At 38.8% G+C, this 25,980-nt stretch overlaps 2 long non-coding RNA genes across 2 annotated transcripts; both read left to right on the forward strand.

Moving 5' to 3' along the window:
• Positions 1 to 224: 224 nt before the first annotated feature.
• On the forward strand, positions 225 to 1,462 carry LOC145034122 (uncharacterized). Its single transcript, XR_013677903.1, has 3 exons — positions 225 to 404; positions 607 to 675; positions 1,287 to 1,462. It is a non-coding gene; the product is annotated as an uncharacterized LOC145034122 (long non-coding RNA).
• A 5,994-nt stretch (positions 1,463 to 7,456) lies between these two features.
• LOC145034123 (uncharacterized) lies at positions 7,457 to 9,008 on the forward strand. The gene is made up of 3 exons (XR_013677904.1): positions 7,457 to 7,636; positions 7,839 to 7,907; positions 8,519 to 9,008. It is a non-coding gene; the product is annotated as an uncharacterized LOC145034123 (long non-coding RNA).
• Positions 9,009 to 25,980: the final 16,972 nt, after the last annotated feature.

Below are 25,980 nucleotides of genomic sequence, written 5' to 3' on the forward strand. Positions count from 1 at the left end.
GTGGATATAAAGAACGTCAAAAAAGGAGGTCGTATGTGAAAGTTACGGATTTTAGAAGTCGGAAGTGTGCTGTGCGAAAATGGGTGATGTGGCACAATCTTGGCCATTGCTTTCTCCCCAAGGCTTGCCACCAGATGGTGACATGTGGCACCAAGTTCAGCCACATTTCACCCTATAAATACCACCTCTCCCACCCTCATTTTCTTCACACCTTTCCCATTCTTTCTTCTCTTTACTCTCTCTCTCTCTAGAACCTCTCTCTAGCCCCGAAATCCCCCGAAAAGCCTAGGGAACCTCCCTAGCACGAGGCGGAAGCCCCGGAGTGCTCGAAGGCTCTGAGAAGAAGAGCTTTTCGGCTCAGGAACGCTGCTCCAAGCAAAGCCCGGTTTTCTATAAAACCCGCTGTAAGTGAGCTACGCCTACGCTATTTTTAATATAACTTTTATTTAATTATAGTAACGTTATTAGGAACTTATAATAAATACTTGGGCTATTATTATGGGTTATATAAGTATTTTTTTTGACGCTTATATAATAATAATAATAGCTAGACTATTAATTAGTCTCGACGAATAATAAACTAAACTCTAGTGGTAATAATACTAGGTTTCGTCGAAGAAAAATTCTTTTTAAGAAGCGAAGTGCTGTCTGAGTTCGGAATCACCACCTTTTCCGGTGAGTGCATAGTTACCTTCAACTTACACATAGATATGAAGTATTTTATATAAATTACGTGCTATGTGTGCATATTATCTGAATACTTGCTATCTATGCTAGATGAACGTTGTTATACATGTTTTCAATGATTTAAACTGTATATGTATTTTATATCTACGAAAATGTTGGGGTAAAACATGGGTAGATGTAATAGGTGATGTGTGATAAAATGATGAGAGGCCTCGATGTTGTTGTTGTTGATCCAGTCATCTAGCGGAGTATAGATGACGACCACGGACTCTTCTAGACAGTCCAGTGGAACACTAGCAGGCTCGCAACCTGTAGGTGTTGTGAACGATGTGTTCACCGGTGTACTCCATCCCCCACATGGTTGCCTATTAGGACATTTATTGCTGAGGAATCCCCTTAGCAGTAGTGTCCGTCCCGATGATAATCCTTAGGCTAGGTCCCTTATGATAGGTGTTTAGGGACGTAAAGTGAGGATAACGGGAACGGGTAATCGGGTTATTGTTGATTGATGAAATTAATAAACTTATTTATTGTGGGTTGAAAACCCTATGTGCTCACCAGGCTCCCAAGCCTGACCCACTCAGTTTTATGCATTACAGGTAGTGGCGCATGAGCATAGGTGTGATGTTTTGGACGAGGGATTACGGATATAGGCCTGTAGATATGAAATAATGTAGTAAGGCTTATATTGTACTGTTTATACTTTTGATCTGTACGAACATGACATCCCGAGTCTTTTAATGAAATACATTTCTATGGAAATGCTTTTGATAAATCTTTATCATATTATTGTTTTGGGACAAATTCCGCAACCCTTTTATTAAAAGATAACTCTGATTTTGAAATAAAGTATAAACAAAACCGGTCTTTTCTGGCCGTGATTTTGGGGATGTCACAGTTGGTATCAGAGCATTAGTTTAAGCGAACTAGGAATTTGTAGGATTTCTAGACTTAAACTTAGAATGCTAAGCGATGATTGTGAGGTGTGAGCACTAGCTTATTTTAGGAATTGTGCCTAAAATGCTTTTATGTGCTAAATGTTTTATGCATGATATGCTGTTATTTTGTTCGGGATCTATGGTCTGTTGCCGACCGGATCTGGAACCTTATGTGTTTAGGATTCTAAACGTACGACTACGATATTAGAACTAGCATGTAAACGTTTCGGAGTGATAAGGATGATTTAAAACGTCTCTCCTAAATAAAGATCTAAATCCACCTTATTCGGTATATAGATCAAGATGGTAAGGACCCGTAGCGGAAACGTAAACGCAAATGGGAACGGACACCAACCCCCCGTGATCGAGCAAATACCAGTTGTGGAAGCCGCCGCCGGACCAATAACGATGGCCGGAGTGCAAGCGATGATCCAGGCAATGTTGGATCGTCAAATGGAGGAAACCAGGCGTTTGCTCCAGCAAAATCGAGAGGAAGCGACTATTCAGCTCGAACAGCCCGAGTTGAACGAAGGGCAGACTGAAGAAGGAAACTACAGTGGGACTATTGGTCAAGCCAACCCACCGATAGTTAGGCAAAACCACCAGGATGGAGGAAATGATGGACGTGGATGCAAATACAAGGATTTCATGGCATCCAAGCCACCGAGTCTATCCGGAAGCCCGACGCCGGTGGAAGTCATGAACTGGATCTCTGAGATGGAGACAATGTTTGAGAGTTGCGAGTGTAGCAATAGGCAGAAGACTGCTCTTGCAGTTCCTCTATTGAAATCTGGAGTACTAAGCTGGTGGAAGCTACTAGCTGATTCAATGCCCAAAGGTGAAGCAAGCAAGATGTCGTGGGAGGATTTTCTGGTACAGTTAAAGATGCAATACTGCTCTGAGCAGGATCTTCTGGAGATCAACAACGAATTCCAGAGTCTGAAGAAGGGGAGGATGAGCGTTACTGAATACGCTGCAAGCTTTACTGAGAAAATGAAGCTTGTTCCTCACCTCGTCCCAACTGAACTCTCCAAGGTTAACAAATTTTCCCTCGGATTACCAGCGGACTTCGGTCCAATGGTCAAGCAAACTACCACTCTGAAAGCTACCATCTGGGCTGCTAAGAATGTGGAGACCCAGATACGAGAAAAGGGTCTGGAGAGAGCGGAAGTGGGAGAGAAACGGAAATTTGACGGATCCTCGATGTCCGGTAAGAAAGGTAGATTCTCGAAGTCTAGTTCGAGAGGAGGAGGATCAGAAGCAAAGTGGTGTGACAAGTGCAAGAAGAAGCACTCTGGGAAGTGTGATGGAGGGGTCACTTGTTACAAATGCAGAAAGCCTGGGCACTATGCCAACGAATGCACTCTTAACCAGAAGGCCTGTTATGGGTGTAATGAAGAAGGGCACATTTTGAAGGACTGCCCGAAGAAGAAGGAGGCAGGAAGACCCAACATACCACCAAAGCCGAAGGCGAGAGCCTTCCAGATGACGCTCGAGGCTGCAAAGGAGGCAGCAGACGTCGCTTCAGGTACCTTTCTTGTAAATGGTTTGCCTGCAAATATACTGTTTGATTCCGGAGCCAACTACTCCTTTGTGTCGCATAAATTTAGTGCGAAATTAGCATTACCTGTAGAAAAACTAGATAATGCCCTGATTGTAGAAGTTGCCAGTGGCAAATTCGTACCTGTTAGTAATCGTATTAGGAACATCGTCATTAACCTAAACGGAAACGAATTCCATGAGGAACTATTACCCATAGAGTTAAACGGTTTCGACATCGTTTTGGGTATGGATTGGCTTAGCGCCAACGATGCCGAGATATTATGCCGAAAGAAGATAGTTAGGATAAACCCACCCAGAAAGGAATCATTTATGGTGTACGGGGACAAACGCAGAGTGAATTCTGGAATCATCTCCTTGATGAAAGCCAGAAAATGTTTGTCCAAAGGATGTGCATCATACTTGGCATTCGTAATCGATGCTAAGAAGGAAAAGAAAGAGGTGCAGAATATACCGGTTGTGTGCGATTATCCGGAAGTCTTTCCCGAAGATCTTCCCGGATTACCACCTGATAGGCAAGTAGAATTTCGTATAGACTTATTACCAGGAACAACATCGATAGCAAAGGCACCTTACCGATTAGCACCGACGGAGATGAAGGAGCTCATGATGCAACTTCAGGAGCTGTTGGATAGCGGTTTCATTCGACCTAGTTCATCACCCTGGGGAGCTCCGGTGTTATTCGTGAAGAAGAAGGACGGAAGCATGAGGATGTGCATAGACTACCGAGAGTTGAATAAGGCAACGGTGAAGAACAAGTATCCATTACCGAGGATTGATGATCTATTCGATCAGCTGCAAGGTTCGAGCTACTTCTCAAAGATCGATCTTAGGTCAGGATATCATCAGCTGAAGGTGAGAGAGCAGGATATTGAGAAGACTGCATTCAGAACAAGATATGGACACTACGAGTTCTTGGTTATGTCATTCGGACTAACCAATGCTCCCGCAGCATTCATGGATTTGATGAACAGGGTTTGTAAACCATTCCTCGATAAATCCGTGATAGTGTTCATCGACGACATTCTCATATACTCGAAAAGCCAGGAGGAGCACGACAAGCATCTACGAGAAGTGTTGGAGGTGTTAAAGAAGGAGAAGCTTTTTGCAAAGTTCTCCAAATGCGACTTTTGGATACGGGAAGTCCAATTCTTGGGTCATGTTGTTAACCAAGAGGGAATAATGGTTGATCCCGCCAAGATCGAGGCTGTAATGAAGTGGGAACGTCCGAAGAATCCCACGGAGATTCGAAGCTTTCTAGGATTAGCCGGATATTACCGACGATTTATCCAAGGCTTTTCTTCGATAGCTGCTCCATTAACAGCTTTGACCCATAAAGGAGCTACGTATACATGGAGTGAGAAACACGATGAGGCGTTCGAGAAGCTAAAGAAGAAGTTATGTGAAGCGCCGATACTTTCTCTACCCGATGGAGTCGAAGATTTTGCAGTTTATAGTGATGCATCTGGAGTCGGGTTAGGTTGTGTTCTGACCCAAAGAGAAAAGGTGATAGCATACGCATCTCGACAATTGAAAGAGCACGAAAAGAACTACCCCACTCATGATCTGGAGTTGGCAGCGGTAGTATTCGCCTTAAAGATATGGAGGCATTACCTCTACGGTACGAAGTGCAAGCTCTTCACTGATCATAAGAGTCTCCAGTATCTCTTTAATCAGAAGGAGTTGAACATGAGGCAACGACGCTGGCTAGAACTTCTCAAGGACTACGACTGTGAGATACTTTACCACCCAGGTAAAGCAAATATTGTTGCTGATGCTCTCAGTCGGAAAGTCAATCTTGAAAGAAGAAGGCCAAGAGCGTTAAGAATTGAAGTCGTCTCGATGATTGTGGAAAGTATCAGGAAAGCTCAAGAAGAAGCCTTAGAAAAGAATGACCGAACGGAAGAACGTTTGGGAAAAACGTTAGTGTTCGGTACGAACAGTCGAGGACTGAATGTATTCCAAGATCGAATTTGGGTACCTAAGACGGGAGGAATAAGAGATCTTCTAATGGAAGAAGCACACAAGACCATGTACTCGATTCATCCCGGTAGCACTAAAATGTATAAGGACCTAAAACCCTACTACTGGTGGCCGACGATGAAGCTCAATGTTGCGAAGTATGTGGCTGAGTGCGTAACATGTGCGAGGGTTAAGGCACAACATCAAAAACCGTATGGGAGTTTAGAACCCTTACCTGTACCCATGGGTAAATGGGAAGACATCACCATGGATTTTGTGACTAAACTGCCCAGAACGAAGAATGGTCACGACATGATTTGGGTAGTCGTGGATCGTTTCACCAAGAGTGCACACTTCATAGCAGCCAACGAGAAGTGGTCTATGGATAAGCTCGCAAATGCTTACGTGAAGGAAATTGTAAGACTTCACGGTGTCCCTCTTACTATTGTGTCAGATCGTGATAGTCGTTTCACATCGAGGTTTTGGAGGAGTCTACAAGAGGAGTTGGGTACAAAGTTGTGTTTGAGTACTGCTTACCATCCGCAAACTGATGGTCAGAGTGAAAGAACGATTCAGACGTTGGAAGATATGCTGAGAGCATGTACCCTCGAATTCCAAGGGAATTGGGACGAGCACTTACCTCTGGTAGAATTTTCCTACAACAATAGTTTTCACTCGAGCATCAAGATGGCTCCTTATCAAGCCTTGTATGGGCAGAAGTGTCGTACGCCGTCTTGTTGGCTTGAAGCCGGAGAGAAGCAGTTTATGGGCTCCGAGATAGTCCATGAGACTGCTGAGAAATTGAAGGTGATTAGGGAAAGAATGTTAGCAGCTCAGGATCGTCAGAAGAGCTATGCCGACAAGAAAATACGACCGATAACCTTCGAAGTTGGGGATTCCGTTTTACTTAAAGTCTCACCGTGGAAGGGACTTATACGATTTGGGAAACGAGGAAAGTTGAGTCCAAGGTTTATTGGACCATTCAAAGTTCTTCAGAGGATTGGGAACCAAGCTTACAAGCTGGAATTGCCCGAAGAACTCAATGGTATTCATAACACCTTCCATGTGTGTTATTTGAGGAAATTCATGGGAGATGTTCCCGACATAATTCCAATCTCGGAATTAAGGATGGATGAGAATAAAAGGCTGATCGAAGAGCCTGAGGCAATTATTGACCGTAAGACTAAGAAGTTACGACGCAAGATGGTCGACTTGGTGCTAGTCCGATGGAAACATTCGAATGGGCCGAATCTCACTTGGGAAACAGAGGATGACATGATGAGTCGCTATCCACATCTGTTTGCTGATGCATGATTCCGGGACGGAATCATCCTAAGGGGGTGAGAATTGTAACGCCCGGGTTTTCAGGGCTAAGCATTTTTGTCAATGTAATAGTCTAGGTCAACTATTGTAACTCTTTTTGAAGTAATAAATATGAAATATTTGAGTATTATGTGAATTATGTGTGTTTATGTGTTTATTATTTAATTATAAATGTATAATTAATAAAGAATAAAAATGAGCGTCAAAATTAAAGTGTGAGATAATCCCGATATCTCTACATAAAGTTGTAGAATATGTCTCAAGGTTCCCGTGCATATAAAGAATGCCGAAATCCGAGCTATAAAGAAGAAGTTATGGCCCGCCGAAGTTTTACGACAAAACCGGCACGACACCGGGAAACGTAAATAGTGAATTTACGATAGAAGACTTTTTAGCCTTAGCAATCTAAACAAAAGTCGTAGAATATGTTAAACTAAGAACATCGATAAAAAGAATGCCCAAATCTGACTTCGTATGAAGAAGTTATGATTTTTCTAAGATTCGGCTTAGCAGTGCACGGCCTGAAACTCGAATTTTAGTTCGAGCGGTTTTTGGCTTACGCAACATAAATGAGAGTTGAAGATCTCATTAATAGGAAATCAACGGTAAAAAGACAGACAAAAACAGAGTCCGTATGTAGAAGTTATTAATTTTACGCAGACGTTTAACAGTATAATCTCCTTGTACTGTTAAATTTAAGATCGGTCGAGAATTAGCTGACGGTGTCAAAATGAAAGTTGTAGATCTTATTATTACCTACGCGTGGATATAAAGAACGTCAAAAAAGGAGGTCGTATGTGAAAGTTACGGATTTTAGAAGTCGGAAGTGTGCTGTGCGAAAATGGGTGATGTGGCACAATCTTGGCCATTGCTTTCTCCCCAAGGCTTGCCACCAGATGGTGACATGTGGCACCAAGTTCAGCCACATTTCACCCTATAAATACCACCTCTCCCACCCTCATTTTCTTCACACCTTTCCCATTCTTTCTTCTCTTTACTCTCTCTCTCTCTAGAACCTCTCTCTAGCCCCGAAATCCCCCGAAAAGCCTAGGGAACCTCCCTAGCACGAGGCGGAAGCCCCGGAGTGCTCGAAGGCTCTGAGAAGAAGAGCTTTTCGGCTCAGGAACGCTGCTCCAAGCAAAGCCCGGTTTTCTATAAAACCCGCTGTAAGTGAGCTACGCCTACGCTATTTTTAATATAACTTTTATTTAATTATAGTAACGTTATTAGGAACTTATAATAAATACTTGGGCTATTATTATGGGTTATATAAGTATTTTTTTTGACGCTTATATAATAATAATAATAGCTAGACTATTAATTAGTCTCGACGAATAATAAACTAAACTCTAGTGGTAATAATACTAGGTTTCGTCGAAGAAAAATTCTTTTTAAGAAGCGAAGTGCTGTCTGAGTTCGGAATCACCACCTTTTCCGGTGAGTGCATAGTTACCTTCAACTTACACATAGATATGAAGTATTTTATATAAATTACGTGCTATGTGTGCATATTATCTGAATACTTGCTATCTATGCTAGATGAACGTTGTTATACATGTTTTCAATGATTTAAACTGTATATGTATTTTATATCTACGAAAATGTTGGGGTAAAACATGGGTAGATGTAATAGGTGATGTGTGATAAAATGATGAGAGGCCTCGATGTTGTTGTTGTTGATCCAGTCATCTAGCGGAGTATAGATGACGACCACGGACTCTTCTAGACAGTCCAGTGGAACACTAGCAGGCTCGCAACCTGTAGGTGTTGTGAACGATGTGTTCACCGGTGTACTCCATCCCCCACATGGTTGCCTATTAGGACATTTATTGCTGAGGAATCCCCTTAGCAGTAGTGTCCGTCCCGATGATAATCCTTAGGCTAGGTCCCTTATGATAGGTGTTTAGGGACGTAAAGTGAGGATAACGGGAACGGGTAATCGGGTTATTGTTGATTGATGAAATTAATAAACTTATTTATTGTGGGTTGAAAACCCTATGTGCTCACCAGGCTCCCAAGCCTGACCCACTCAGTTTTATGCATTACAGGTAGTGGCGCATGAGCATAGGTGTGATGTTTTGGACGAGGGATTACGGATATAGGCCTGTAGATATGAAATAATGTAGTAAGGCTTATATTGTACTGTTTATACTTTTGATCTGTACGAACATGACATCCCGAGTCTTTTAATGAAATACATTTCTATGGAAATGCTTTTGATAAATCTTTATCATATTATTGTTTTGGGACAAATTCCGCAACCCTTTTATTAAAAGATAACTCTGATTTTGAAATAAAGTATAAACAAAACCGGTCTTTTCTGGCCGTGATTTTGGGGATGTCACACCTAGGTTTGAGGGATTCGGGTACACCTTCGGGCGTAACTGAACTCAAACCGAGGATTTGAGAAAAATTTAAATTTTTGACAAATGAGACGACCAAAGAAGAAAAAGTGTGTACGGTAAAAATCCCCAAAATAACTTTTGTAGTTCATATTTTGTATACAAAATTTTAGTTATGGATTGAATAATTTATTTTTGATCTTTGGCCAATGGTTTTTGAGATTTTTAGAGACATTGATTGCATCTTACTTTTTGGATATAATGTAGTTACAAAGAACATGGTTTGACATGCGGAATTAAAGCTTAAACAATTAAACATGGTGATTTGGGTGTTTAAGAGATATATTGAATGTATATGGTGTTTACAAAAAGGATCTAGATCTAGACTACATAATTAACACACACTTACACACTCACTTTTACATCTCTCAAGCACACCTCTACAAGTGGTATGAACCCACTATTTATAGAGGTGTTTACATCTCACTCTCTCACTCTAACTAACAAATGGGTCTAAAGGCTAAAGCACCACATGCAAGTGGGTTTTACAAAAGTCAAACATTTACAAAATCATGAATGAATAACTTTGCACCCCAACATTCTCCCCCTCAAAGTTAGGAATGAATGACCCACTTCAAATCTTCCAAAATCAAGCACTACGCGGTTCGAGCCTCAAAGGTGACACATGTCGAAACTAACTTCAATCTTCAATTCTTCCATGACTCTTCAATTTGGGCTCTAGGATGTGAGACCATACAATCCGAGCAGCAACAAATGATTAATTCCAAATAATCACCCAAAAGTTGCGCATAAAAACACACCCCAAAAATCTTCAATAATTCCAAACCCATTTCAAATACATCACTTCCGAACTTCCAGTTGCATCAACTCGTAGGTTCAAAATTCCAAGATCACTTCGGTCTTCAAATCCGCGTAATATGAAAAATTCAAGTTCGAATTTCCATATAAAACTTCTGCCCCTTTTTATAATCGAAATTTGATTATACAACACCAAAGGAAAAAGAACGTGCTCTATTCAGAATTTTTCATGTTAAAACTCCCCCTTAACATGTGGCATAAACTTTGTGCTTCAATCCGGAAAACCCAAAAAATAATCAATTTTTATTGCCGTTCACGGATCGCCTTTGACAAAATTTCTCAAAAATGGGTAGAAATTGTCAATTTCAAAATTCTGCAGTGACCCGTTGCGCCAAAAACAGTCAAATATGCGAAACACACCCCCATTTGCGAAACTGGGTAAAATGTGTAAATTCGCACAAACTGCAGGGACCAGATTTGAAAATTCTGCAATTTCAGCATTTTATGACCCCATTTGCGAAGTTGGGTATAAACTGTCAAAAATGCGAAACTACAGGTACTCGTTTTGACAATTTCTGCATGTTCTTCAAACTTGCGAAGTTGGGCTACTTGTGTTATTTCTTGAAAAGAGCAGGGACCAAATGCGAAACTCTTGGCTTTCTTCCCCAATTCGCATTTTACTGTAAAAGCTTTCACATGCTTCACATATTCATTCTTACACTCTTCGCATCCCTTCGCATTAATCACATTCGCATTTTAATAAATCTAACCAAATGCGAAATTGATACTGAGATTCAAACGCGAACTCATGTTTGAAACCCAAATGCAATTTCAGCATTTTATGACCCCATTTGCGAAGTTGGGTATAAACTGTCAAAAATGCGAAACTACAGGTACTCGTTTTGACAATTTCTGCATGTTCTTCAAACTTGCGAGGATGGGCTACTTGTGTTATTTCTTGAAAAGAGCAGGGACCAAATGCGAAACTCTTGGCTTTCTTCCCCAATTCGCATTTTACTGTAAAAGCTTTCACATGCTTCACATATTCATTCTTACACTCTTCGCATCCCTTCGCATTAATCACCTTCGCATTTTAATCCATCTAACCAAATGCGAAATTGATACTGAGATTCAAACGCGAACTCATGTTTGAAACCCAAATGCGAACTCAACTTTGATCTCATATGCGAACCGTTCTTGACTCCCAAATTGATTTCCTTTGGACGCGAACGAACACACATACAACATACAGATCATCGACTCAACCCCTTAAATCAAAATTAACAGTTTGCTTTAACAAATCATCGACTCCAATCATGCGAAGTCTTCAATCATTCATTCACAACAAAACATAGTCGATCATTTTTCGTTCATTCTATCATCACCCATCGATTGTGAATCCAAAATCAAAACCAAATCGTCTTATCAAAACCAAAATCCAGATTCAAACTTTCGCAATCTTTCATCAACAGCGAGTCGTCATCACAAACTGGCCATCGATTCCAACTCTTCTATCCAAATCGATTATCAATTTCAAATTCAAAATCAATAATCAACCAACTAAGATCGGCCTGTCCCAGACTTCAAAACATCGATTCTTTTATCAAGCCTTCATCAATTCATCAAATCGAATATAAAGTTTTGAAATCTTCTGTTATCATTCAAATTGAGTTCGATTCCAATAAATCAAACTTTGACTTCAAATCCCAGATTCCAAAATATACTTTCAGATTACGAATAAGAAACATCACACATACTCGAAATCGACTTCAATCATACAAAACAAAATCAAAATCAACGAAGTATCATCAAACGTATTGAATTCTAATCAGATGCGTTCAATCCCAATACTCCATAGAAATCAAATCCAAGATGCTTTGGATTTAGACTCAAAATTTGAAGTCGACTCAAACAAGAACCATTCGACTCAAACATATCATCCAATCAAAGATTTAGAATCCAATAATCAATCGACTTAACCAAAGTCGATTCCGATGTGAACAATAATAGATCAATTCGACCCCAGACTGTAATCAAATCCGATTTTGTGATCAAATCTAAGGTCATCTTCCAGTAATCAAATAATATCCAGTTTCAATTTTGATTTTATGAGAAAGTTTAACATCGATGATATTTAATGAGAAGATAACGTTGATAGAAGAAAGAATTGAATAAGAATCGGTAACAGTACTTGATTCACGAATTTGGGCTAAGATGAAATATCCATATGTGTGAATTGGGCTTAGAAAGAATTAAATGAACAGTAACTGATTCTGTTTTTGGTTGGCTTTGATCTTAAAAAAAAATTATTGGATCATCAATGGGTTTTTTTTAAAAAAATTTAGATCCAACGAATCAAACGATCAATAATCAAGAACGCAAAGCACGAATCAAAAATTACGAGAGATCATAGAGAGACTCACCAAAATTGATCAAATTGTGACAAAAATTGCCAAACCGAGAATCGTTCTTCAAAAATCACCTTGATCTTGAAGACCCGCTCTGATACCAATTGTAGTGACAAAGAACATGGTTTGACGTGCGGAATTAAAGCTTACACAATTGAACATGGTGATTTGGGTGCTTGTGAGATGTAAAAGTGAGTGTGTAAGTGTGTGTTAATTATATAGTCTAGATCTAGATCCTTTTTGTAAACACCATATACATTCAATATATCTCTTAAACACCCAAATCACCATGTTCAATTGTGTAAGTTTTAATTCCGCATGTCAAACCATGTTCTTTGTCACTACATATAAACTGTTGGTTGTTAACATTTTATAAAAAAATTTGTTTAACTGCGTGTTCGGATTTTGATGAGTCAGACAACCCCTATTTGAAAAATATCGCTACTATTTAAAGTTTTTTAATGTTATATTTCAATACATATGTTAAAGAAATAGAAGATAGAAGGATTTTAGTTGAAATAAATATAAAAGATTTGAATACTATGAAATGTATGTGCATAATAGCTAGGGGAGTTTTATGGGTGTAGGGTCTATAGTATGTGGTACATTTTTGCTTTAACTTCTCGGGTATTAACAAAAATGAAGCAATCTCATATGATTTTGTACATTTCTCACATCATAAGACTTTAGATTGTAAAAAGTCTTTTAACTTGGTAATCAAGAAAAAAATGACAGCAATGGGTCATAGTGCCATTGTACCACCGAACTTGAGACCATGCTATGTTTTATTTGTTGTTTGGTTAAAAATGTATTTGTTTAGAAATGATTTAACATTGTGTTAAACAAAAATCCTTGAAAATATATTTGTTTAAAACATTTTCTATTTTATCTTATAAAATATATCTAACGTTTTTATATATATTAGATTCAAATTATTAGGGTGTTACAGTGGTAATCTGTAAATTTTTTTATTAGGCATGAGTCATCTTTGTAATTTTTTTAAAAACATATTGGATGTTTCTATAGGAATATTTTTCTGTAATTTTATTTCTATATAAAAACTAAACCTATCTGATTTCATAAATTTCAAACAAAAAAAAAAATTTCTCAATGAATCCAAAATAACCTATTTTGGATTACTTCAAATTGACACATTATTTGTACATTGACAGATTAGTTATACATAATATCTCAACAATGAAGTTCTTTTATTAATTGGGCTCAAAATTGAAGATATATGGTAAATCCATTTCATATAGTAATTACTAAAAATTATAAAAAATTATAAATTAAGAAGTCATAAAGTTATCCAAAAAACATATTAAAGTTTTAAATATATTAAATTAGAAAGGATAACTTGGTACTTTATAATTTTGATTTGGAATGAAATACTTAACTTTTTTTTAATAAAGAGTTGAACGAATTTGGGAATAAGGGTTTGATTTATAATCATGAAATGATAATCCGTTTGTTCAGTTAGTTTACTAATGAATGTTTTGTTTTTGAAAAAGGTCTATCGAAAAGTGTTTGCATTTTTAGTAAAAGAATTGATGAAATTGGGTTATGTAACATCCCAAAAATCACAACTAAAATTTTCTTTTTAAAACATTACTAAAAACCATATTCATAAAAACCGTAACATAAATCATAACATAATTTCGTAGCATTAATTCGAATTACAACTTATTATCAGAGTAGAACATCCCAGGCTAGCTGACTATGGTGTGTGCACTGCAATCTTCCCGAACTCCTCTTTTGAAAACTGAGTACCTGAAACCAGTAAAAATATATTAAATTAGAAAGGATAACTTGGTACTTTATAATTTTGATTTGGAATGAAATACTTAACTTTTTTTTAATAAAGAGTTGAACGAATTTGGGAATATGGGTTTGATTTATAATCATGAAATGATAATCCGTTGGTTCAGTTAGTTTACTAATGAATGTTTTGTTTTTGAAAAAGGTCTATCGAAAGGTGTTTGCATTTTTAGTAAAAGAATTGAAGAAATTGGGTTATGTAACATCCCAAAACTCACAACTAAAATTTTCTTTTTAAAACATTACTAAAAACCATATTCATAAAAACCGTAACATAAATCATAACATAATTTCGTAGCATTAATTCGAATTACAACTTATTATCAGAGTAGAACATCCCAGGCTAGCTGACTATGGTGTGTGCACTGCAATCTTCCCGAGCTCCTCTTTTGAAAACTGAGTACCTGAAACAAAAAACTGAAACTGTAAGCACGAAGCTTAGTGAGCTCCCCCAAACTACCACATACCATACAATAACATATAAAGCACATACTGGGCCTTGCCCACTGCATCGGACCGAGGTCCGGACTAACTGTGGCCTTGCCCCCTGCATCGGACCGAAGTCCGGAAACTGACTGGGACCTTGTCCCCTGCATCGAACCGAAGTCCGGACTAACTGACTGGGACCTTGTCCCCTGCATCAGACCGAAGTCTGGACTAACTGGGGCCTTGCCCTGCATCGGACCGAAGTCTGAAAACTGACTGAACATAACATAACATAACATATCAACTAGCATGAACACATATACTGCATACTACATCGGGCAGTAGCCCGGAACACATAACACATAACACATAACACCTAAATCCTGTCTGAGCCACGAAGGCATCAAACATACTAACTACTGCATCGGACCGAAGTCCGGGAAACTACTGCTAACTGAACGGGCCGGCATTATGGCCATAGACCCGTTCCTACTGGAAGGAAACTCACCTGAACTGCTGAATTCTGGTGGTAACCCTCGGACTGCTAACCAACCACCGCCTGAACCGCTGCTCCTCTAACTCTCCTAGCTACCAATAACAAAGCCGCACTTAGCCTGATAGACCTCTAACAGTCAACTAACTCAACTCTGAACAAAGTCAAAGTCCTGGCCAAAGTCAACCTTTCATGTTGACCCTACTCGCCGAGTCAGACTACTGACTCGCCGAGTTCACTGATTTCCGAGTTCTGACCTGTCCAACTCACTGAGTCCCCACTCAACTTGCTAAACTGAGCCTTGACTCGAAGGGTTTTTTTTTGTAACAGCCCGAATCCCTAGGTATCTCCATTTCATATATTTTTATCATTCTGTGAGGGGACTCGGCGAGTTGGTAGTCGACTCGCCGAGTCGGGTCGCGTTTTTGAGTGGGGGTTCGCATCCGGACTCAGCGAGTCCAAGGGATGGACTCGGCGAGTCCGCGTTGTTTGATGAAACCCTGATTTCCCGGTCCTAAGCCCTATTTAAAGGACCTTATGGCCCTCATATGCGGCCACCTTGAACCCTAAGAGCCTCCATACGTCTGTAAGCCCTTGTGAGTGTGTTTGAAGGCCTTTTGTTCATCATCTTGTGTGATATTGCAAGGAAAGGAGGGAGAGGAGCAAGCTTGAGGTGTTGGGGAGCTTAGATCTGTTGCTATTTCATCAAGGGGGTCTTCTTGAGGTAATTTTCTGAGCCAATCTTCGTGTTTTGTATTGATGGGCCAAATCTAGGGTTTCTTCTTGCATTTCTTGGCTTGAATAAGAAGTATGAGAGGTCCCATGGAGACATGGAACCTAGATCTGGACTTAAGCAGGTCCAGGAGACCCCTCATGACAAGCTTTATGTCCATTCTTTTGTGTTAGAAGCTAAACTTGCCAAATAAGTGGTTGTTTCTTCAAAATAAGCCTTGTATGCATTGCATGGCAACCAAGACTGAGTCTTTACGTGACAAATAAGCTTGGGAAGGCCAGATCTATGTATGTATGGAACGGATCTGACCGCAAAAGCCAGTTTTAGCTGGTGCATGGCATGGACTCGCCGAGTCTGAAGAACAGACTCGACGAGTCGCTTGAAGATTGTCCTTGAGACCATCCTGTGTGTAGTCCGGACCGAGTTGTGGGCGACTCAGTGAGTCGCAGAGAGTTGGAAAGGTTTTGACAGGTGGACCGAGTCAGGTTGGGACTCGCCGAGTCGACCTTCGACTCGGCGAGTTGAGTCGCGGTGGCCCTGTGATTCAGGCCCAGGTGGAGCTCGTCGAGTCGGGGGAGTACTCGACGAGTCAAAGGGAAAATTCTTGAGAGTTGGTAAAAACGCGTAGACTCGCTGAGTCGCTACTGTGGACTCGTTGAGTCTGGTCCAAATTGCCTAAAGACTGCTGACCAAGTCAACCTGTGTTGACTTGATATGGATGGTCCACCTTAGTGGTACAAGTAATAATTATCGATTTGTAATATTATAGGAGGATTGCAGCTCGAGGGTTCGAGCCCGAGTGATTCTAGGATTCACGATTAGCGACTTAGCGAGGCATACGAGGTGAGTCTTCTCACAATACTGTACCCGGAAGGGTTTTGACTATGTGACCGGAAGGTCGAATCTGATATGAAATATATGCCTTATGTGTGTTAAGTTATTTGCTATATGTGTCATGTATGATATGTTTGATATGGGCCGGAAGGCGTGGTCATATGGACTGTAAGGGTGGACGTGGGTAGGACCGGAAGGTTTACCCAGTCGGGACGGAAGTCCCCTGAGACACATGGACCGGAAGGTCAAGGCCTGGAAAGGCGTATGTGCGTATGTTGTATTTTGGGAACTCACTAAACTTTATGCTTACAGTTGTTGTATTATGTGTTTCAGGTACGAGTGAGGACCGTGGGAAGGTGCCAGCGTGACCGTACACACACTCGGGGAAAACTATTTTATCTTTTGTTATGTAATCGGTTGTGACTACATTGTTACTTTGGAATTTAAACTTACTACTCATGTTTTGATGGTTGTAAAAACGAAAATTTTTGGTTGGAAATTTTATGACATTACAAGTTGGTATCAGAGCCTAGGTTTGAGGGATTCGGGTACACCTTCGGGCGTAATTGAACTCAAACCGAGGATTTGAGAAAAATTTAAATTTTTGACAAATGAGACGACCAAAGAAGAAAAAGTGTGTACGGTAAAAATCCCCAAAATAACTTTTGTAGTTCATATTTTGTATACAAAATTTTAGTTATGGATTGAATAATTTATTTTTGATCTTTGGCCAATGGTTTTTGAGATTTTTAGAGACATTGATTGCATCTTACTTTTTGGATATAATGTAGTTACAAAGAACATGGTTTGACATGCGGAATTAAAGCTTAAACAATTAAACATGGTGATTTGGGTGTTTAAGAGATATATTGAATGTATATGGTGTTTACAAAAAGGATCTAGATCTAGACTACATAATTAACACACACTTACACACTCACTTTTACATCTCTCAAGCACACCTCTACAAGTGGTATGAACCCACTATTTATAGAGGTGTTTACATCTCACTCTCTCACTCTAACTAACAAATGGGTCTAAAGGCTAAAGCACCACATGCAAGTGGGTTTTACAAAAGTCAAACATTTACAAAATCATGAATGAATAACTTTGCACCCCAACATTCTCCCCCTCAAAGTTAGGAATGAATGACCCACTTCAAATCTTCCAAAATCAAGCACTACGCGGTTCGAGCCTCAAAGGTGACACATGTCGAAACTAACTTCAATCTTCAATTCTTCCATGACTCTTCAATTTGGGCTCTAGGATGTGAGACCATACAATCCGAGCAGCAACAAATGATTAATTCCAAATAATCACCCAAAAGTTGCGCATAAAAACACACCCCAAAAATCTTCAATAATTCCAAACCCATTTCAAATACATCACTTCCGAACTTCCAGTTGCATCAACTCGTAGGTTCAAAATTCCAAGATCACTTCGGTCTTCAAATCCGCGTAATATGAAAAATTCAAGTTCGAATTTCCATATAAAACTTCTGCCCCTTTTTATAATCGAAATTTGATTATACAACACCAAAGGAAAAAGAACGTGCTCTATTCAGAATTTTTCATGTTAAAACTCCCCCTTAACATGTGGCATAAACTTTGTGCTTCAATCCGGAAAACCCAAAAAATAATCAATTTTTATTGCCGTTCACGGATCGCCTTTGACAAAATTTCTCAAAAATGGGTAGAAATTGTCAATTTCAAAATTCTGCAGTGACCCGTTGCGCCAAAAACAGTCAAATATGCGAAACACACCCCCATTTGCGAAACTGGGTAAAATGTGTAAATTCGCACAAACTGCAGGGACCAGATTTGAAAATTCTGCAATTTCAGCATTTTATGACCCCATTTGCGAAGTTGGGTATAAACTGTCAAAAATGCGAAACTACAGGTACTCGTTTTGACAATTTCTGCATGTTCTTCAAACTTGCGAAGTTGGGCTACTTGTGTTATTTCTTGAAAAGAGCAGGGACCAAATGCGAAACTCTTGGCTTTCTTCCCCAATTCGCATTTTACTGTAAAAGCTTTCACATGCTTCACATATTCATTCTTACACTCTTCGCATCCCTTCGCATTAATCACATTCGCATTTTAATAAATCTAACCAAATGCGAAATTGATACTGAGATTCAAACGCGAACTCATGTTTGAAACCCAAATGCAATTTCAGCATTTTATGACCCCATTTGCGAAGTTGGGTATAAACTGTCAAAAATGCGAAACTACAGGTACTCGTTTTGACAATTTCTGCATGTTCTTCAAACTTGCGAAGTTGGGCTACTTGTGTTATTTCTTGAAAAGAGCAGGGACCAAATGCGAAACTCTTGGCTTTCTTCCCCAATTCGCATTTTACTGTAAAAGCTTTCACATGCTTCACATATTCATTCTTACACTCTTCGCATCCCTTCGCATTAATCACCTTCGCATTTTAATCCATCTAACCAAATGCGAATTTGATACTGAGATTCAAACGCGAACTCATGTTTGAAACCCAAATGCGAACTCAACTTTGATCTCATATGCGAACCGTTCTTGACTCCCAAATTGATTTCCTTTGGACGCGAACGAACACACATACAACATACAGATCATCGACTCAACCCCTTTAAATCAAAATTAACAGTTTGCTTTAACAAATCATCGACTCCAATCATGCGAAGTCTTCAATCATTCATTCACAACAAAACATAGTCGATCATTTTTCGTTCATTCTATCATCACCCATCGATTGTGAATCCAAAATCAAAACCAAATCGTCTTATCAAAACCAAAATTCAGATTCAAACTTTCGCAATCTTTCATCAACAGCGAGTCGTCATCACAAACTGGCCATCGATTCCAACTCTTCTATCCAAATCGATTATCAATTTCAAATTCAAAATCAATAATCAACCAACTAAGATCGGCCTGTCCCAGACTTCAAAACATCGATTCTTTTATCAAGCCTTCATCAATTCATCAAATCGAATATAAAGTTTTGAAATCTTCTGTTATCATTCAAATTGAGTTCGATTCCAATAAATCAAACTTTGACTTCAAATCCCAGATTCCAAAATATACTTTCAGATTACGAATAAGAAACATCACACATACTCGAAATCGACTTCAATCATACAAAACAAAATCAAAATCAACGAAGTATCATCAAACGTATTGAATTCTAATCAGATGCGTTCAATCCCAATACTCCATAGAAATCAAATCCAAGATGCTTTGGATTTAGACTCAAAATTTGAAGTCGACTCAAACAAGAACCATTCGACTCAAACATATCATCCAATCAAAGATTTAGAATCCAATAATCAATCGACTTAACCAAAGTCGATTCCGATGTGAACAATAATAGATCAATTCGACCCCAGACTGTAATCAAATCCGATTTTGTGATCAAATCTAAGGTCATCTTCCAGTAATCAAATAATATCCAGTTTCAATTTTGATTTTATGAGAAAGTTTAACATCGATGATATTTAATGAGAAGATAACGTTGATAGAAGAAAGAATTGAATAAGAATCGGTAACAGTACTTGATTCACGAATTTGGGCTAAGATGAAATATCCATATGTGTGAATTGGGCTTAGAAAGAATTAAATGAACAGTAACTGATTCTGTTTTTGGTTGGCTTTGATCTTAAAAAAAAATTATTGGATCATCAATGGGTTTTTTTTAAAAAAATTTAGATCCAACGAATCAAACGATCAATAATCAAGAACGCAAAGCACGAATCAAAAATTACGAGAGATCATAGAGAGACTCACCAAAATTGATCAAATTGTGACAAAAATTGCCAAACCGAGAATCGTTCTTCAAAAATCACCTTGATCTTGAAGACCCGCTCTGATACCAATTGTAGTGACAAAGAACATGGTTTGACGTGCGGAATTAAAGCTTACACAATTGAACATGGTGATTTGGGTGCTTGTGAGATGTAAAAGTGAGTGTGTAAGTGTGTGTTAATTATATAGTCTAGATCTAGATCCTTTTTGTAAACACCATATACATTCAATATATCTCTTAAACACCCAAATCACCATGTTCAATTGTGTAAGTTTTAATTCCGCATGTCAAACCATGTTCTTTGTCACTACATATAAACTGTTGGTTGTTAACATTTTATAAAAAAATTTGTTTAACTGCGTGTTCGGATTTTGATGAGTCAGACAACCCCTATTTGAAAAATATCGCTACTATTTAAAGTTTTTTAATGTTATATTTCAATACATATGTTAAAGAAATAGAAGATAGAAGGATTTTAGTTGAAATAAATATAAAAGATTTGAATACTATGAAATGTATGTGCATAATAGCTAGGGGAGTTTTATGGGTGTAGGGTCTATAGTATGTGGTACATTTTTGCTTTAACTTCTCGGGTATTAACAAAAATGAAGCAATCTCATATGATTTTGTACATTTCTCACATCATAAGACTTTAGATTGTAAAAAGTCTTTTAACTTGGTAATCAAGAAAAAAATGACAGCAATGGGTCATAGTGCCATTGTACCACCGAACTTGAGACCATGCTATGTTTTATTTGTTGTTTGGTTAAAAATGTATTTGTTTAGAAATGATTTAACATTGTGTTAAACAAAAATCCTTGAAAATATATTTGTTTAAAACATTTTCTATTTTATCTTATAAAATATATCTAACGTTTTTATATATATTAGATTCAAATTATTAGGGTGTTACAGTGGTAATCTGTAAATTTTTTTATTAGGCATGAGTCATCTTTGTAATTTTTTTAAAAACATATTGGATGTTTCTATAGGAATATTTTTCTGTAATTTTATTTCTATATAAAAACTAAACCTATCTGATTTCATAAATTTCAAACAAAAAAAAAAAATTTCTCAATGAATCCAAAATAACCTATTTTGGATTACTTCAAATTGACACATTATTTGTACATTGATAGATTAGTTATACATAATATCTCAACAATGAAGTTCTTTTATTAATTGGGCTCAAAATTGAAGATATATGGTAAATCCATTTCATATAGTAATTACTAAAAATTATAAAAAATTATAAATTAAGAAGTCATAAAGTTATCCAAAAAACATATTAAAGTTTTAAATATATTAAATTAGAAAGGATAACTTGGTACTTTATAATTTTGATTTGGAATGAAATACTTAACTTTTTTTTAATAAAGAGTTGAACGAATTTGGGAATAAGGGTTTGATTTATAATCATGAAATGATAATCCGTTTGTTCAGTTAGTTTACTAATGAATGTTTTGTTTTTGAAAAAGGTCTATCGAAAAGTGTTTGCATTTTTAGTAAAAGAATTGATGAAATTGGGTTATGTAACATCCCAAAAATCACAACTAAAATTTTCTTTTTAAAACATTACTAAAAACCATATTCATAAAAACCGTAACATAAATCATAACATAATTTCGTAGCATTAATTCGAATTACAACTTATTATCAGAGTAGAACATCCCAGGCTAGCTGACTATGGTGTGTGCACTGCAATCTTCCCGAACTCCTCTTTTGAAAACTGAGTACCTGAAACCAGTAAAAATATATTAAATTAGAAAGGATAACTTGGTACTTTATAATTTTGATTTGGAATGAAATACTTAACTTTTTTTTAATAAAGAGTTGAACGAATTTGGGAATATGGGTTTGATTTATAATCATGAAATGATAATCCGTTGGTTCAGTTAGTTTACTAATGAATGTTTTGTTTTTGAAAAAGGTCTATCGAAAGGTGTTTGCATTTTTAGTAAAAGAATTGAAGAAATTGGGTTATGTAACATCCCAAAACTCACAACTAAAATTTTCTTTTTAAAACATTACTAAAAACCATATTCATAAAAACCGTAACATAAATCATAACATAATTTCGTAGCATTAATTCGAATTACAACTTATTATCAGAGTAGAACATCCCAGGCTAGCTGACTATGGTGTGTGCACTGCAATCTTCCCGAGCTCCTCTTTTGAAAACTGAGTACCTGAAACCAAAAACTGAAACTGTAAGCACGAAGCTTAGTGAGCTCCCCCAAACTACCACATACCATACAATAACATATAAAGCACATACTGGGCCTTGCCCACTGCATCGGACCGAGGTCCGGACTAACTGTGGCCTTGCCCCCTGCATCGGACCGAAGTCCGGAAACTGACTGGGACCTTGTCCCCTGCATCGAACCGAAGTCCGGACTAACTGACTGGGACCTTGTCCCCTGCATCAGACCGAAGTCTGGACTAACTGGGGCCTTGCCCTGCATCGGACCGAAGTCTGAAAACTGACTGAACATAACATAACATAACATATCAACTAGCATGAACACATATACTGCATACTACATCGGGCAGTAGCCCGGAACACATAACACATAACACATAACACCTAAATCCTGTCTGAGCCACGAAGGCATCAAACATACTAACTACTGCATCGGACCGAAGTCCGGGAAACTACTGCTAACTGAACGGGCCGGCATTATGGCCATAGACCCGTTCCTACTGGAAGGAAACTCACCTGAACTGCTGAATTCTGGTGGTAACCCTCGGACTGCTAACCAACCACCGCCTGAACCGCTGCTCCTCTAACTCTCCTAGCTACCAATAACAAAGCCGCACTTAGCCTGATAGACCTCTAACAGTCAACTAACTCAACTCTGAACAAAGTCAAAGTCCTGGCCAAAGTCAACCTTTCATGTTGACCCTACTCGCCGAGTCAGACTACTGACTCGCCGAGTTCACTGATTTCCGAGTTCTGACCTGTCCAACTCACTGAGTCCCCACTCAACTTGCTAAACTGAGCCTTGACTCGAAGGGTTTTTTTTTGTAACAGCCCGAATCCCTAGGTATCTCCATTTCATATATTTTTATCATTCTGTGAGGGGACTCGGCGAGTTGGTAGTCGACTCGCCGAGTCGGGTCGCGTTTTTGAGTGGGGGTTCGCATCCGGACTCAGCGAGTCCAAGGGATGGACTCGGCGAGTCCGCGTTGTTTGATGAAACCCTGATTTCCCGGTCCTAAGCCCTATTTAAAGGACCTTATGGCCCTCATATGCGGCCACCTTGAACCCTAAGAGCCTCCATACGTCTGTAAGCCCTTGTGAGTGTGTTTGAAGGCCTTTTGTTCATCATCTTGTGTGATATTGCAAGGAAAGGAGGGAGAGGAGCAAGCTTGAGGTGTTGGGGAGCTTAGATCTGTTGCTATTTCATCAAGGGGGTCTTCTTGAGGTAATTTTCTGAGCCAATCTTCGTGTTTTGTATTGATGGGCCAAATCTAGGGTTTCTTCTTGCATTTCTTGGCTTGAATAAGAAGTATGAGAGGTCCCATGGAGACATGGAACCTAGATCTGGACTTAAGCAGGTCCAGGAGACCCCTCATGACAAGCTTTATGTCCATTCTTTTGTGTTAGAAGCTAAACTTGCCAAATAAGTGGTTGTTTCTTCAAAATAAGCCTTGTATGCATTGCATGGCAACCAAGACTGAGTCTTTACGTGACAAATAAGCTTGGGAAGGCCAGATCTATGTATGTATGGAACGGATCTGACCGCAAAAGCCAGTTTTAGCTGGTGCATGGCATGGACTCGCCGAGTCTGAAGAACAGACTCGACGAGTCGCTTGAAGATTGTCCTTGAGACCATCCTGTGTGTAGTCCGGACCGAGTTGTGGGCGACTCAGTGAGTCGCAGAGAGTTGGAAAGGTTTTGACAGGTGGACCGAGTCAGGTTGGGACTCGCCGAGTCGACCTTCGACTCGGCGAGTTGAGTCGCGGTGGCCCTGTGATTCAGGCCCAGGTGGAGCTCGTCGAGTCGGGGGAGTACTCGACGAGTCAAAGGGAAAATTCTTGAGAGTTGGTAAAAACGCGTAGACTCGCTGAGTCGCTACTGTGGACTCGTTGAGTCTGGTCCAAATTGCCTAAAGACTGCTGACCAAGTCAACCTGTGTTGACTTGATATGGATGGTCCACCTTAGTGGTACAAGTAATAATTATCGATTTGTAATATTATAGGAGGATTGCAGCTCGAGGGTTCGAGCCCGAGTGATTCTAGGATTCACGATTAGCGACTTAGCGAGGCATACGAGGTGAGTCTTCTCACAATACTGTACCCGGAAGGGTTTTGACTATGTGACCGGAAGGTCGAATCTGATATGAAATATATGCCTTATGTGTGTTAAGTTATTTGCTATATGTGTCATGTATGATATGTTTGATATGGGCCGGAAGGCGTGGTCATATGGACTGTAAGGGTGGACGTGGGTAGGACCGGAAGGTTTACCCAGTCGGGACGGAAGTCCCCTGAGACACATGGACCGGAAGGTCAAGGCCTGGAAAGGCGTATGTGCGTATGTTGTATTTTGGGAACTCACTAAACTTTATGCTTACAGTTGTTGTATTATGTGTTTCAGGTACGAGTGAGGACCGTGGGAAGGTGCCAGCGTGACCGTACACACACTCGGGGAAAACTATTTTATCTTTTGTTATGTAATCGGTTGTGACTACATTGTTACTTTGGAATTTAAACTTACTACTCATGTTTTGATGGTTGTAAAAACGAAAATTTTTGGTTGGAAATTTTATGACATTACAAGTTGGTATCAGAGCCTAGGTTTGAGGGATTCGGGTACACCTTCGGGCGTAATTGAACTCAAACCGAGGATTTGAGAAAAATTTAAATTTTTGACAAATGAGACGACCAAAGAAGAAAAAGTGTGTACGGTAAAAATCCCCAAAATAACTTTTGTAGTTCATATTTTGTATACAAAATTTTAGTTATGGATTGAATAATTTATTTTTGATCTTTGGCCAATGGTTTTTGAGATTTTTAGAGACATTGATTGCATCTTACTTTTTGGATATAATGTAGTTACAAAGAACATGGTTTGACATGCGGAATTAAAGCTTAAACAATTAAACATGGTGATTTGGGTGTTTAAGAGATATATTGAATGTATATGGTGTTTACAAAAAGGATCTAGATCTAGACTACATAATTAACACACACTTACACACTCACTTTTACATCTCTCAAGCACACCTCTACAAGTGGTATGAACCCACTATTTATAGAGGTGTTTACATCTCACTCTCTCACTCTAACTAACAAATGGGTCTAAAGGCTAAAGCACCACATGCAAGTGGGTTTTACAAAAGTCAAACATTTACAAAATCATGAATGAATAACTTTGCACCCCAACATTCTCCCCCTCAAAGTTAGGAATGAATGACCCACTTCAAATCTTCCAAAATCAAGCACTACGCGGTTCGAGCCTCAAAGGTGACACATGTCGAAACTAACTTCAATCTTCAATTCTTCCATGACTCTTCAATTTGGGCTCTAGGATGTGAGACCATACAATCCGAGCAGCAACAAATGATTAATTCCAAATAATCACCCAAAAGTTGCGCATAAAAACACACCCCAAAAATCTTCAATAATTCCAAACCCATTTCAAATACATCACTTCCGAACTTCCAGTTGCATCAACTCGTAGGTTCAAAATTCCAAGATCACTTCGGTCTTCAAATCCGCGTAATATGAAAAATTCAAGTTCGAATTTCCATATAAAACTTCTGCCCCTTTTTATAATCGAAATTTGATTATACAACACCAAAGGAAAAAGAACGTGCTCTATTCAGAATTTTTCATGTTAAA

The sequence above is a fragment of the Lactuca saligna genome, chromosome 3, assembly GCF_052625555.1.
Source record: "Lactuca saligna cultivar CGN05327 chromosome 3, ASM5262555v1, whole genome shotgun sequence".
In the NCBI taxonomy this organism is placed as follows: domain Eukaryota; kingdom Viridiplantae; phylum Streptophyta; class Magnoliopsida; order Asterales; family Asteraceae; genus Lactuca; species Lactuca saligna.